Below are 13,561 nucleotides of genomic sequence, written 5' to 3'. Positions count from 1 at the left end.
CCTCCTCCCTTCCTGGCCCACCTCCTCAGGCTAACACCCCCAGGGAATCCTCACTCCTTTTCCCTGGCTCAGCAAGGAGAAAGCACTCAAGCTTGTAGCCTCAGGAGTTCCCTGGTCTCCACAGCCTCTAGGGAGCAAAGGAAAAGGTCCCAGCCCCACCTCCATCACATTTTACGGACAGACAAAAAGAGGTGAGGACAGGGCCAACAGCAAAGGGCACTACACTGCTCTTAAATCCCAGTTCTCTGTTTACCACCCTCCCTGGCTCTGCTCCCACGTTGGCCCCAGCCCTACTCTGACCCCTATCTAGGTCCCAGACCCTCGGGGAAGCCAGGTTTCCCCAGGCCAAGCCTGAAGCACCACCTGGCAACATTCTAGATGGAATCCCAAACAAGCCTCGGCCCCTCTCTGATCTCTCTCTCCTCTCCCAGGGAGGCTGGGGTCTTAAGAAGTAGGTGAAGAGGGCAAGGCTAAACCCATCTCACATGGGTTGATGACATTGCAAACAGGGAGTTGTTTTCACACTAGAAGCAGGAGACTTCCCATGTGTGCAGAACGCCCAACTACTTGGCCTGGGGCCTGGAACCCCTCCTGAAAGAGAAAAAAAAAAAAAAATGGGGCATGAAGCAGAGAAACCCAGGCTCCCCCTTCAAGCCTGTGGAGGACAGACTTCTTTCCTACCTCCCCAGTCCCAAGGCCAGGCATCTCTGGGGGGCAGGAAAAGCCATCTGTTTGTTAAGAAGCCTTCAGCTGGTGTGTATCTGAGAGGCCTGAGAAGCGGTAGAATTCAGTGGGTTAGAGCATAGATTCTGGAGCCAGGCTGCCTGGTCTCAAGTCCTGGCTCAGTCACTACTTAGCTGTGTGACGTTGAGCAATTTCTTACCCTCTGGGTGCCTCAGTCTTACCATCTGTAAAATGGGAATCAGACCTACTTTATAGAGCTGTTAAGAGGATTAAAGGAATAAATATTTGCTAAGTCCTTAGAACAACACTTGGTACAAAGTGAGTGAGTATACCAGGGCCCTGGTCTGCCTCTAGGGCCCTGGTGGTGCAGTGGTTAAGAGTTTGGTTGCTAACCAAAAGGTCGGCAGTTTGAATCCACCAGCCGCTCCTTGGAAACCTTATGGGTTTCTGTCCTACTCTGTCCTTTAAGGTCACTGTGAGTCGGAATTGACTCAACAGCAGCGGGTTAGGGGGTCTGTCCCTAGCCCTCTGCCTTATTTCCCCAACCCCTGATTTCCCCAACCTGGAATGGCCTTCTGGCTCCCACCCATCCCTGCCCAAAGCATTTCCTAGGCATGTCAGCCCCAGGTCTGGACACACAGCCCTTCCTTCCAGCTCTCACCTCATAGCGTTACCTCAGCCCATCGCTGGTCCCCCTTCCGAGGGCCCGGCTCCCTTCCCTCTCTTGGCTGCCTCCTCTGTGGAAACAGGGAAAGCCGTGGTGGAAAGGGCAAGGGTCTACCATGAGACCCCTCAGCTCCAGTTTCCTCCTCCTCTTCAACTCCCAAACCCCAGGGTTGGGCACCCAGCAGTCACCCAAGGGAGTGGGCTAAAATAAATCCTCGCCAGGCTGGCTTGCCCAGGCCACCACCACCTCCTGAGTTAGGGAATCCTCCACCCCTCAACACACACACATATACACCCTTCTATTCACCCAGCCTAGATTTCCCCCAAAGAGAACAAAGGGAATTATTTACCCCCAACCCACTGTGACCCACACTGACTCCACATTCCCCAAGCCCCCCAAGCTTCCCCTGCCGTCAAGCCACCCACAACTTCTCCACTTTCCTCTTTCACATCCCACTGGCCCCGTCAGATTCTTGCGGCAGCTTGCACAACTGCTTTTGTGGAAAGAAAATAAAAATCCTCAGGGTCAATTCAGGTTTTCAGGGCTCCTGTGCTGACTGCAACACCCACCTCTTTCTGCCCAGCCAGCCCCAACCTTCTCACCTGGCTCAAGAGTTCCTGAGCCAGGCACTGTGCTAGACGCTCCAGATAGAGCAGTGGGCAGAGGTTTCCATCCTTAAGAGGCAGGACAAAGTCAAGTAAACAGACAAACGAAAGAGTTACGGACTGGCATAATCTAACGAAGAAAGTAAGCCAGGTGCTATGATAAATTAAGGCGAGGTGGAGACCTCTGCCAAGACTGGATGGCTGGGGAAGGAACTTGAGGAAGGTATATTTAAGCTCCACCACTCGTCTATCAGTTCATCATACTATTTGTGTGTTGCCGTGACACTAGAAACTATGCTACTGACATTTCAGTGGCATCACATTCATTGTCAAAAAGAACACTTCAAGGTCTATCCTGAAGTACAATGCTGTGAGTGATAGGATAATATCCACATGCTACAAGCAAGACCAGTTAATATGACTATTATTCAAATTTATACACCAACCACTAATGCCAAAGATGAAGAAATTGAAGACTTCTACCAACTTTCGCAGTCTGAAATTGATCAAACATGCAATCAAGATGCATTGATAATTACTGGTGATTGGAATGTGAAAGTTGGAAACAATGAAGATCGATAGTTGGAAAATACGGCCTTGGTGAAAGAAACGACACAGGAGATACAATTTGATAGAATTTGGCAAGACAAATGACTTATTCATTGGAAATACCTTTGTTCAACAACGTGAACGGCGACTATACACATGGACCTCACCAGATGAGATACACAGGAATCAAATTGACTACATCTCTGGAAATGGATGATGGAGAAGCTCAGTATCATCAGTCAGAACAAGGCCAGGGACTGACTGCGGAACAGACCATCAACTGCTCGTATGCAAGTTCAAGTTGAAACTGAAGAAAATTAAAACAGGTCCACGAGATCCAAAGTCTGACCTTGAGTATATCCCACCTGCACTTAGAGACAATTTCAATAATGTATTTGACACACTGAACACTAATGACCAAAGACCAAACAAGTTGTGGGATGACATCAAGGACACCACACATGAAGAAAGCAAAAAGGTCATTAAAGAGACAGAAAAGAAAAACAAAAACCAAAGTAGACATCAGAAAAGGCTCTGAAACTTCCTCTTGAACGCAGAGTAGCTAAAGCAAAAGGAAGAAATGATGAAGTAAAAGAGGTGAGCAGAAGATTTCAAAGGGCATTTCGAGAAGACAAAATAAAGCATTACATACAATGAAATGTGCAAAGACTTGGAGTTAGAAAACAAAAGGGTAGAACACACTCAGCATTTCTCAAGCTAAAAGAATTGAAGAAAAAATTCAAGCCTCAAGCTGCAATATCAAAGGATTCTATAAGCAAAAAATTGAAAGATGCTGGAAGCATCAAAAGAAGATGGAAGGAATAAATAGATAGAGTCACTGTACCAAATAGAATTGGTCAACATTCAATCATTTCAGGAGGTAGCACATGATCGATAACCAGTGGTACTGAAGGAAGAAGTCCAAGCTGCACTGAAGGCATTGGTGAAAAACAAGCCCCCAGGAACTGACAGAATACCAATTAAGATGTTTCACCAAACGGACGCAACGCTGGAGGCACTCACTTGTCCATGCCAAGAGATTTGGAAGATAGCTACCTGGCCATTGACCGGAAGAGATCCATATTCGTGCTTATTCCAAAGAAACGTTGTCCAGTGGAATGCAGATATTATCAAATAATATCATTACCATCACATGCAAGTAAACTTATGCTGAAGGTAATTCAGGAACGGTTGCAGCAGTACATCCACAGGGAACTGCCAGAAACTCAGGCCAGATTCAAAAGAGGAAGTGGAATGAGGGATATAATTGCTGATGTCAGATGGACCTTGGCTGAAAGCAGAGAATACCAGAAAGATGTTTACCTGTGTTTCATTGACTATGCAAAGGCATTTGACTGTATGGATCATAACAAATTATGAATAACATTGCGAAGAATGGGAATTCCAGAACATTTCATTGTGCTCATGCTGAACCTGTACATAGACCAAGAGGCAGTCATTTGAACAGTGCAAGGGGATACCGTGTGGTTTAAAGTCAGGAAAAGTGTGCATCAGAGTTGTATCCTTTCACCATACTTACTCAATCTGTATGCTGAGCAAATAATCCAAGAAGCTGGACTATATTAAAAACAGTGTCAGGATTGGAGGAAGATTCATTAACAACCTGTGATATGCTCATAACACAAGCTTGCTTGCTGAAACAACCTTGAACCATTTACTGATAACGATCAAAGACTACAGCCTTCAGTATGGATTATACATCAGCATAGAGAAAATGAAAATCCTCACAACTGGACCAATAAGCAGTAACATCATAAACAGAGAAAAGATTGAAGTTGTCAAGGATATCATTTTATTTGGATCCACAATCGATGCCCACGGAAGCAGCAGTCAAGAAATCAAACAACATATTGCACTGGGCAAATCTGCTGCAAAATACTTCTTTCAACTGTTAAAAAGCAAAGATGTCACTTTGAGGACTAAGGTGTGCCTGACCCAAGCCATGGTATTTTCAATCGCCTCATATGCATAAAAAAAAAATTTTTTTTTCTTTCATATGCATGCAAAAGCTAGACAATGAATAAGGAAGACCAAAGAAGTATTGATGCCTTTGAATTATGGTGTTGGTGAAGAATACTGAATATACCATGAACTGCCAGAAGAACAACAAATCTGTCCTGGAAGAAGTATAGCGAGAAATTCTCTTACAAGTGAGGATGGCAAGACTTTGTCTCACATACTTTGGACATGTTATCAGTAGGGACCAGTCCCTGGAGAAGGGCAACACGCTTGTAAAGAGTCATCGAAAAAGAGGAAGACCCTCAAGGCATTAGATTGACACAGTGGCAGATGGGGCAGTGTTTCTGTTCATAGCGTGGCTATGAGTCGGAACTAATTCCAGGGCATCTAACAACAACATATTTAAGCTGAGAACTATAAAGATAAGACACTGCCTCAACCCAGATGAGGAGCCCGGAAGAGTATCCCAGGCAGAGGGAACAGCAGTAGCATATGCCCTGGGACAGGAAAACCCTTAGCATGTTTAAGAGGCAGAAGTGATTTGGTGTGGCTGTCAGGGAGAACACAAAGCGGACAGTGGTCAGGCTGAGGCTGGGGAAGTCTACGGCAGACAGATCATGGACGGTCTCATGACCCAGGGGATGAGATTTTATTCCAAGTTCATTTTATTCCAAGGCATCAGCTTTTAGAGGAGTGAGATGATCTAACGTATATTTTTCTAAATCATTCTTGCTGCTCTTTTAACTTGGATCAGAGGAGGGCAAGTGCAGACATGGGGAGAGGAGTTAGCAGCTACTGCAGCAGTTCAGACAAGACACAAAAGTGGTTTAGCCTGGGGTGACAGCCCTGGAGTCAGAGGCATAAGAGAACAGGCCTGAGATAAAGAACTTTGCAGAAAGAACCAAAAGGATTTGCTGTTGGACTGAACATGGGGAGAGAAGGAAAGGAGGGAACTGATGTCACCTGATGTCCTATTATTAAAGGTAGAGGGTTTATGGGTCATTTACTGAGAGGGGAACACCTGGGAAGGATCTTGTTGGAGAATGCCATCAAGGGTTGAACTGTATCCCCCAAAATAGGTGTTGCAAATCCTAACCTCTATATCTGTGGTTATAATCCCATTTGGGAATGGGTTGTCTTTGTTATGTTAATGTGACAGGACTAAAACCTTGTTGCCATCCAGTGGATTCCGACTCATAGCAACCCTATAGGGCAGAGGAGAACTGCCCCATAGAGTTTCCAAGGAGCACCTGGCGGATTTGAACTGCCAACCTTTAAGTTAGCTGTAGCACTTAACAACTACGCCACCCCAGCTTCCCTGTCAGGATTAGTGTAGGGTATATCTTGAGTTAATCTCTTTTGAGATATTAAAAAAAAAAAAAAAAGATTAAACAAGCAAGGCAGAAGCAGAGACGAGGGAAGAGAGATGCCAAGCCATAGAAAATCACCCAGGGGCAGAAGCTCAAAGAGACAAGGACCTTCCTCCAGAGGGACAGAGAGAGAAACCTTCCTCTAGAGCCGGCACCCTGAATTCAGACTTCTCACCTCCTAAACTCTAAGAACATAAGTTTCTATTTGTTAAAGCCATCCACCTGTGATATTTCTGTTATAGCAGCACTAGATAAAACTAAGACAGTTATTTCCTCCATATTACATTTTTCATACCTATGAGACATCCAAGGACACCACAAATCATCAGATGGGTGGTTGGAATAAAAAGGCTGGAGCTGGAGATAAAATTTCCTGTTCAAAAATCATGAGAATGAAAATGATGTACATTTAAAATCAATGTGTTTGTAAATTAATCCTTGATTTTGAAAATCACAAAAATGAATGAGAGCTGGAGGGGGCTATCTAAGTAGAGGGAAAGGAAGTGGGGGGTTGGGGGGACCAAGGGCAGAGCCCTGGGGCCCTCCAACATTTAGTTGGGTGAAGCCTTTGTTGGCAAAGCAGATTAAGAAGGGGCAGCCAGGGAGGGAGGAAGGAAACCAGGAGAAGCCAAAAGAGGCTATTGGTTCTGGTTTCAGGGAAGTGTGGGACCAAAGCCAGGACAAGTGGGCTGAAGAGCTGGAGGGATCTGGAGCGGTCTGGCTATGAAAAGAAGTGGAGAAGTGAGGCCATGGCTGGAGGGGGCTGAGTGGTCAAAAAGTAGAGCTATAAAATAGAGGTGTGGGGTAGCAGATGTTCTTACACTGTTTGGAATGATCCAGGGGAAAAGAAGCCACTGGTAACACTGGAGAGATGAGAGGTAACTGAGGAATGGGGAACGGTGAATCCCACATTGGAGTCCAAGTGCAGGTACGCGCCTGTGGCAGGAACTGGGCGCTTCTTTCCCCCAAAATAAGAAGGGGGCAGAGGTGGAGGCCTTCACTGCATACCTTTCAGATGCACACCCAATTGCCCCCTCCATTCATGCTCACTCCCAATGACCCCCGGGGCACCTGCTGCCTTGCTGCTTGCTCCAACCACTGACAAGTTGCCCTCCCCAAGGACTGTCATGGGATGTGACACCAATGGCAAGTTCTGCAAACAACCACGTCTCACCATACACGCCAGCCACGCGCTCATCCCATCAGGCAGTGCCCCTCCTGCTGCAAACACCAAGGGGGTCCGTGGGCCCCTCACCCACTCTAAGCGAGACCCATCCCCCACCCCAGAACTGTGGCTTTCCTCAGCCCCTCCCCCAAAAACAGTACTCAAACACACCCTACCCTTTTCCCAGTCTGACTCCCGCCAAGCCCGGGGCAGCCCGTGAGCCCCTGGCTGGTCTTTCCAAGATAGCTGCTCCCCACCCTGCCGGGGCCTCCAAGGAGACCACTCGGACGCCTGGAGCCCCGAGCGCAGGCGACGCAGCTTCTGCTCGCGTCCCGGCTTTCGCCCCGGAGTCTCCTCTTCTTCCCCCAGCGCGCACCCTCCGGGCTGCCCGAGTCGTCGCTGGGCACCCGCGCCCGGCTTTGTCTGCGCCCACGGAGCGCGCACGCCGGGCGCACCGGGCGCTCCCCTCCGGCACGCACCGCTCGGGGACCGGTCTGCCTTCCACCCTGGGGCGCTCACGCCGGCCAGCCCGGGACCACCGCTGCCCCGGGCCAGACCATCGCTTTCCCCCAAGGGAGCGAGGGGGGCTTGGCGCCACCGCTCTCGGCGAGTCTCCGGGAAAGCCGCGCACCCCAGTGTCCGGCCCGAGCGCCGCGCTGGCGGCCAGAGCCCGGGGCCAGCAGAGCCCTCAGGGGCCGCTCCGGGCCCCTCACCACTCCGGCGGGGGCCGCAGCCCCTGCCAGCGCCGGCGCGACGGCTGGTGGGCCGCGAACAAGAGAGGGGCGCGCGGTACCTTTCCCTGCTGAGCCGGGGAAGTGAGTCTACGGCGAGCGGTGCTCCAGCCTCGGTCTCCTCCGCCTCCCCTCCTCCTCCAGCCGCCTGGCTTCCTCCTCCAGCCGCCGCTGGGACCGTAGGGGCCCGAGCCAGCCGCCGCGGCCTGTGTGGGGCCCCGCTCCGCCTCGCGTCCCCGGCCCACCCCCGCCTGGTCCGCTCGGGCCCCGCCCCTGTTCCGCCTCTGGGCGGAGCCGCGCCAAGCTCCGCCCCGGCCCGCCCCGCTGTGGGCGGGGAAGCTGGAAGCCGCAGAAGCCCGGGACTGCGGTGTCCCCTCTGCTGACACCCGGCCATGTACTCCCCACCTGGGCCCCGCTCACCATCCTTAAGCTAGCCACTCCCGCTGGGCCCCAAACTTCCCCACCTATTCCCCAAAAGAATAGTAGCTAGCCCAGTCCTGCGTGCCCTGTGCTGGGCGTAAGGTACAGCCGAGGCTGTCTGCAAGGCGGCGGTAAGAAGCAGGACCGGGGCCTCGGCTTACCCAAGGGGCTCGGAAGTGTCTTTTAGAAGGGAAGGGGACACCCCCTCTCTCCCTGAGCCGTCTTCACTTCCCCAAGCCCTTCCCCGTATCTCAGTTCGGGGCAAGGGGCTCGTCCCTAGGGGCATCCTCCAATCTCATTTTCTCCCCAACACCCATCCTGCACCCCGCCACCACCACCTCCAAGCCTGGGAGACCTCAGTGCATCCATCTCCAACCCTGGACAGCCTGGAGGGGCACTCAAGGGGCACCCAGCCTGTCCTTTCACGGCCCACTTCTGCGCCTCAACGCGGCGCTTTTTCAATAAAGTGTCGTTTATTGGTAACCAGGGCTACATCCTCGATTTAATGAAAACCCAAGCAAATGCAAGCGAGGCGTTACTTCTTTTTATTAATCAGAATTATTTGGAAATTATTTGTTTGTTCATCTTTTCATTTGGGATTCTCCAAGCACTGCTCCCCTGTGTAGATTTGTTCTAGTTTTTTTTTAATGGGACGGGGAGGGGGGGTGTCTCTGACAGCTTCATTCTCTGTAACTCTGTGAGCATTTTCGGGTTCTCCTGGGACCCAGTTCGAAGAGTGTGGATCTCAGTGGGAGCCGGCCCCGTCTGAACTGTCTCTCAGGCTGGAGAAGGTGCCTGATTTAACCTAGACCCCACAGGGTCTACCCTGGGACAGGCCCCCAATGCAGAGCATAGGTCTACGTGGGTTCGGAGGTCAGGAGGACAGCGGTGTCCCTGCAGAAATGGAGTCTGATGCTCCCTCGCAGGAGTACAGCACTTGGGTATGGGCTGTAGGGCAGGGACACGGTGAATTTCGGGCGAGGTTTCTTCTCATTGCCCAAGCTTTTCTCTCTGGAAGCCTCCTCTCTCCCCTTATGCCTGTGCCCCCCTGGAGTTAAGTGTCAGGTTAAATGTTACACCCTCCTCTGTGAATTCCTCCCTGCCACCAAGAAGAAAAGAATGTTTTTGAGTTGGCTCTCAGGGGCAGACTTCCTAGGTTTGAATTCTGCCTCCATGTAGCCTTGGGGAAGTTACTTAATCTCTCTGTGCTTCAGTGCTTCATTTTCTTCATCTGTAAAATGGGCTTAATAGGCAGTACCTACTCCAAAGAGTTCTTGTGAATATTAAGAAAATAATATGGACTTGACAGGTTACAAATAATGGGAAACTCTATTCACGAAAGCAAACACGAAATGTACATGCTCACATAACAGAAAGCTCCATTGGTATGACTGATTCAAGTATGGAGAGGCTCAGAAAATACCAAGGCTGGGTCATCCTCTCCCCATCTCTCTCATCTCTGTTATTTGCAGTGGCAAGATGGCTGCCAGCAGCTCTATCCTCATAGCCCAAGCCCTCTTTTCTTTCAGCTATCCCAGCAAAAACCCAAGGTCACACCTAACTGGCTCTTAAAAAAAAAAAAAAAAACTGGTTGCCATCAAGTTGATTCCAACTCATAGCAACCCTATAGGACAGAGTAGAACTGCACCATAGGATTTTCAAGGAGCAGCTAATGGAATTTGAACTACCAACCTTTGGTTAGCAGCCATAGCTCTTAGTCGCTGCACCACCAGGGCTCTGTTGTCTCATACTGGGTGTTCCAGCCTCAGCCAAGCTTCCAGCTGATGTCCCTAGTCAACATCACATTCAACAGTAGAATTGCAGGCTGAGCCCAGCCAACTCAAAGAACTGTGAGAAAAAAGAAATCGTTGTTTTAAGCTGCTAAGTTTTGGGAGTGGTTTATTATGCAGCACTAGACAGTTTCTTTTTTTTTTTTTTTTTTTGACAAGTATTCCAGCACCTCCACTACTGTTGCCCCTAAAGCCAGATGCCTCTAGCGCCAACCTTGCCAATCCTTCCTCTCTCCCGAGGAATTTTGGTTGTTGCCTGCCTCCTTGTGTTGCTCATTTCTACTTAAAAATCTTCAAGGTGCATCTGGTTGGCAGGACTTGGATAATGTCAGCACCTCGGCTGCAAAGGAGACTGAGAAAGAGTATTTCTGGCTTTGGGGTGGGGGGTTGCAGGATTCCCCAAACATAGAAGAAGTTCAAAATGTACTAGGCACCTCTGGAACAAGATGGAGGGCCAGTTTTTTTTGTTTGTTTGTTTGTTTTGGTTTTTTTTAGAACTTATTGTGTGCCTGGCACATAGCTCTGGGTCCACTCATCTTCTGATAGTAAACAGTATCCTGATTTCCTTCTGGAAACCACCTTCCTCACTCTTCACCCACGTGGCTTGGGTGCGATTGACTCCAGGGATGAGCATGTGACTCAGGCCCAACCAATCAGAACATCATAACCTCAGTGATTGGTTAGGGGATGATATGTGTTGGCTCTCAGTGGATCACATATCATCCCCAAACCGATAGCTGAGGTTATGATATTCTGATTGGTTGGGCCTGAGTCACATGCTCATCCCTGGAGTTAATCCCACCCAAGCCACGTGGGTGAAGAGTGAGAAAGGTGATTTCCAGAAGGAAATCAGGATACTGTTTACTATCAGAAGATGAGTGGACCCAGAGCTATGTGCCAGGCATACAATGATCCCTACCCCACCCTCCAAAAAAAAAAAAAAAAAAAAATTGGCCCTCCATTCTGTTTCAGAGGTGCCTAGTACATTTTAAACATTCTTCTATGTTTGGGGAATCCTGCAACCCCTACCCGAAAGCCAGAAACACTCTTTCTCAGTCTCCTTTGTAGCCGAGGTGCTGACATTACCCAGGTCCTGCCAACCAGACATACCTTGAAGATTTTTATGTGAAAATGAGCAACATGAGGAAGCAGGCAACACCCAAAATCCATGGGGAGAGAGGAAGGATTGGCAAGGATGGCACTAGAGCCATCTGGCTTTAGGGGCAACAGTAGTAGAGGTGCTGAAATACTTGTTGGAAAAAAATGAAGTCCATTGCTGCACAACAAGCCACTCCCAAAACTTATTGGCTTACAACAATGATTTCTTGGAGTTGGCTGGGCTCAGCTGGCAATTCTTCTGCTGAATGTGATATTGACTATGGACACCAGCTGGAGGCTTGGCTGAGGGTGGAACATCTAAAATGGCTTCTTTCTTCATGTTGACCTCTCTAGCAAGAGTGTCAAATTCCTTACAACTTGGTTGCTTGTCTTCCCAGAGGGTGAGAACAGAAAATGCCAGACAGCTTAAGATCTAGGCCCAGAACTGCCAATTTATTGCTTCTGCCCCATTCTTTTGGCTAAAGCAAGTCATAAGGACAGCCCAGATTCAATTGACCCCACCTCTTGATGGGAGTCACATGAGCATATAAGAATGGAAGGAATCATTGGCAACCATCTTTATGGAAAATCTGCCACAAAGCAGAAACACCCAAGATTGCTTCCCTCTTTTCTTCAAGAACAGACTCATGCAGCAAGCAGGTTCAGCTAGGGCCTGGGAACTTGAAATGTTCTTTACAAGTCACACTACCAATACCAGCAGCAGCCGTGTGTATAACCTCTTTTTCTATTCCACCAAGGGGGCCTTTGGAGCTTGATTGGTGCAAAGCAGATGGGGGCTAAGAAGTTTCCAGAATATTAAGGAGAAGGAACTTGGGCATTTGACCAACAACTGTGAGACCTCAAGCAAGTTCAAGAGTGTCTTAGTTACCTAGTGCTGCTGTAACAGAAACACTTCAAGTGGGAGGCTTTAAACAACAGAAATTTTATTTTCTTACATTTCTAGAGGCTAGAAGTTCAAATCACGGTGTTAGCTGTGTTGATTCCTTCCTTGTGGCTAGTCCCAGGCATTCCCATTTTCTTGGCTTATGGACAATCCTCACAAGGCATCTGTCTTCCCCTCTGTGTGTGTGTGTGTCTGTATCTGATCTGTTCTTTTTATAACTCATAAGTGATTTAGAATCACCCCACTCGAATATGATCTAATTAACATAGGAAAGAAACCCAAACATGATTACATCTACAAATACAAGGGCCAAGAATTCAACACATATTTTAGGGGGACACAATTCAATCCATAGCCAGGGGATTCAATTTTTCATCTATAAAATGGGGGTAATGGAAAAAAAAAAAATCTCTCGAGTTTGTGGTGAGAGTTTAAAAGAATAGAGGCATCATGGACTGAATTGTGTCCCTCCAAAATATGTGTCAACTTGGCTAGGCCATGATTCCCAGTATCATGGTTCCCTCCATTTTATAATGTGTTATAAATCCTAGCCTCTATGCCTGTGGTTGTGGTCCCATTTGGGAGTGAGCTGTTCATTATGTCAATGAGACAGGATGAAGTCGTTAATGAGGATTAGGGTAGGATGCAACATATTCACTCAGGTCACTGCCTTGAGCCAATGTAAGGGGAGTTTCCCTGGGGTGTGGCTTGCATCACCTTTTATCCTACAAGAGATAAAAGGAGAGAGAAGCTAGCAGAAAGCAAGGGACCTACTACCACCAGGAAAGAAGAGCCTGGAGCAGAGCACGTCCTTTGGACCCAGGGTCCCTGCACTGAGAACCTCCTAGACCCAGAGGAAGATTGATGCCAAGACACATGGAGATCTCTAAGGAATGCCTGGCCCACAGGTATTGAAAGGAGACAAGGACCTTCCGCCAGAGCCAACAGAGAGAGAAGCTTCCCTCTAGAGCTGGCACCCTGAATTCAGACTTCTAGCCTCCTAAACAGTGAGAGAATAAATTTCTGTTTGTTAAACTATCCACTTGTGGTATTTCTATTACAGCAGCACGAGATAACTAGGACAAAAGATATGAAGTGATGTCTAAGCCATCAGGTTCGCTCCAAAATGTCAGTTATTATTAGCAACTGTCTCTGCCACATCAGTGCAGCTGACATAGACCCTGTTTTGTGTTGAAACGTAAGTAAAGCATTGATCACAGTCAGATTTCAAGTCTGTGGAATACTTCACAGTTTACAAACCACTTCCACACCCACCATCACAGGGAATAATGCTATGAGGGTAGAGTAACAAAGATGGGTTTTAAGAAGTATGTTAGTTAAAATAATGCTGGCTGCTGTAACAAAGAGACCCAAGAATGTAATGGTTTCAACGTAACAATTTATATCTCACTCATATAATAAAGGAGTAATCCCTTTTCGTAGATGGCTTTCCTCCACACAGTGATTCAGGGATCTGGGCTCATTCCATCTTGTACCCCCACCAAACCTTATGGTCTTACAGTCAGTTGCCCAAAGCCAGCAGCAGAGGAAAACTTTAGACTGAAAAATTACATTTGTTACTTCTACTCACATATGAT

At 48.3% G+C, this 13,561-nt stretch overlaps 1 protein-coding gene across 7 annotated transcripts in view; it reads right to left on the bottom strand.

Moving 5' to 3' along the window:
- Window positions 1-7,990, bottom strand: part of SMOX (spermine oxidase) — a 50,961-nt gene extending 42,971 nt beyond the window's left edge. For 3 of the 7 annotated variants that reach the window (XR_007515461.1, XM_049869910.1, XM_049869905.1), the window contains exon 1: window positions 7,814-7,990. The gene's annotated coding sequence lies outside the window, so the exon portion shown is untranslated. Of the gene's footprint in view, window positions 1-485; window positions 1,225-1,345; window positions 1,712-6,150; window positions 7,096-7,813 lie in introns of those variants that run through there. The other 4 variants (XM_049869907.1, XM_049869908.1, XM_049869906.1 and 1 more) reach the window with 4 other exon arrangements.
- Between the last annotated feature and the right edge of the window lie 5,571 nt (window positions 7,991-13,561).

The sequence above is a fragment of the Elephas maximus genome, chromosome 25 (assembly GCF_024166365.1).
Source record: "Elephas maximus indicus isolate mEleMax1 chromosome 25, mEleMax1 primary haplotype, whole genome shotgun sequence".
Taxonomy (NCBI): Eukaryota; Metazoa; Chordata; class Mammalia; order Proboscidea; family Elephantidae; genus Elephas; species Elephas maximus.
The sequence above is the reverse complement of the archived record's forward strand: the minus strand, read 5'-3'. Positions and strand labels throughout refer to the sequence as shown.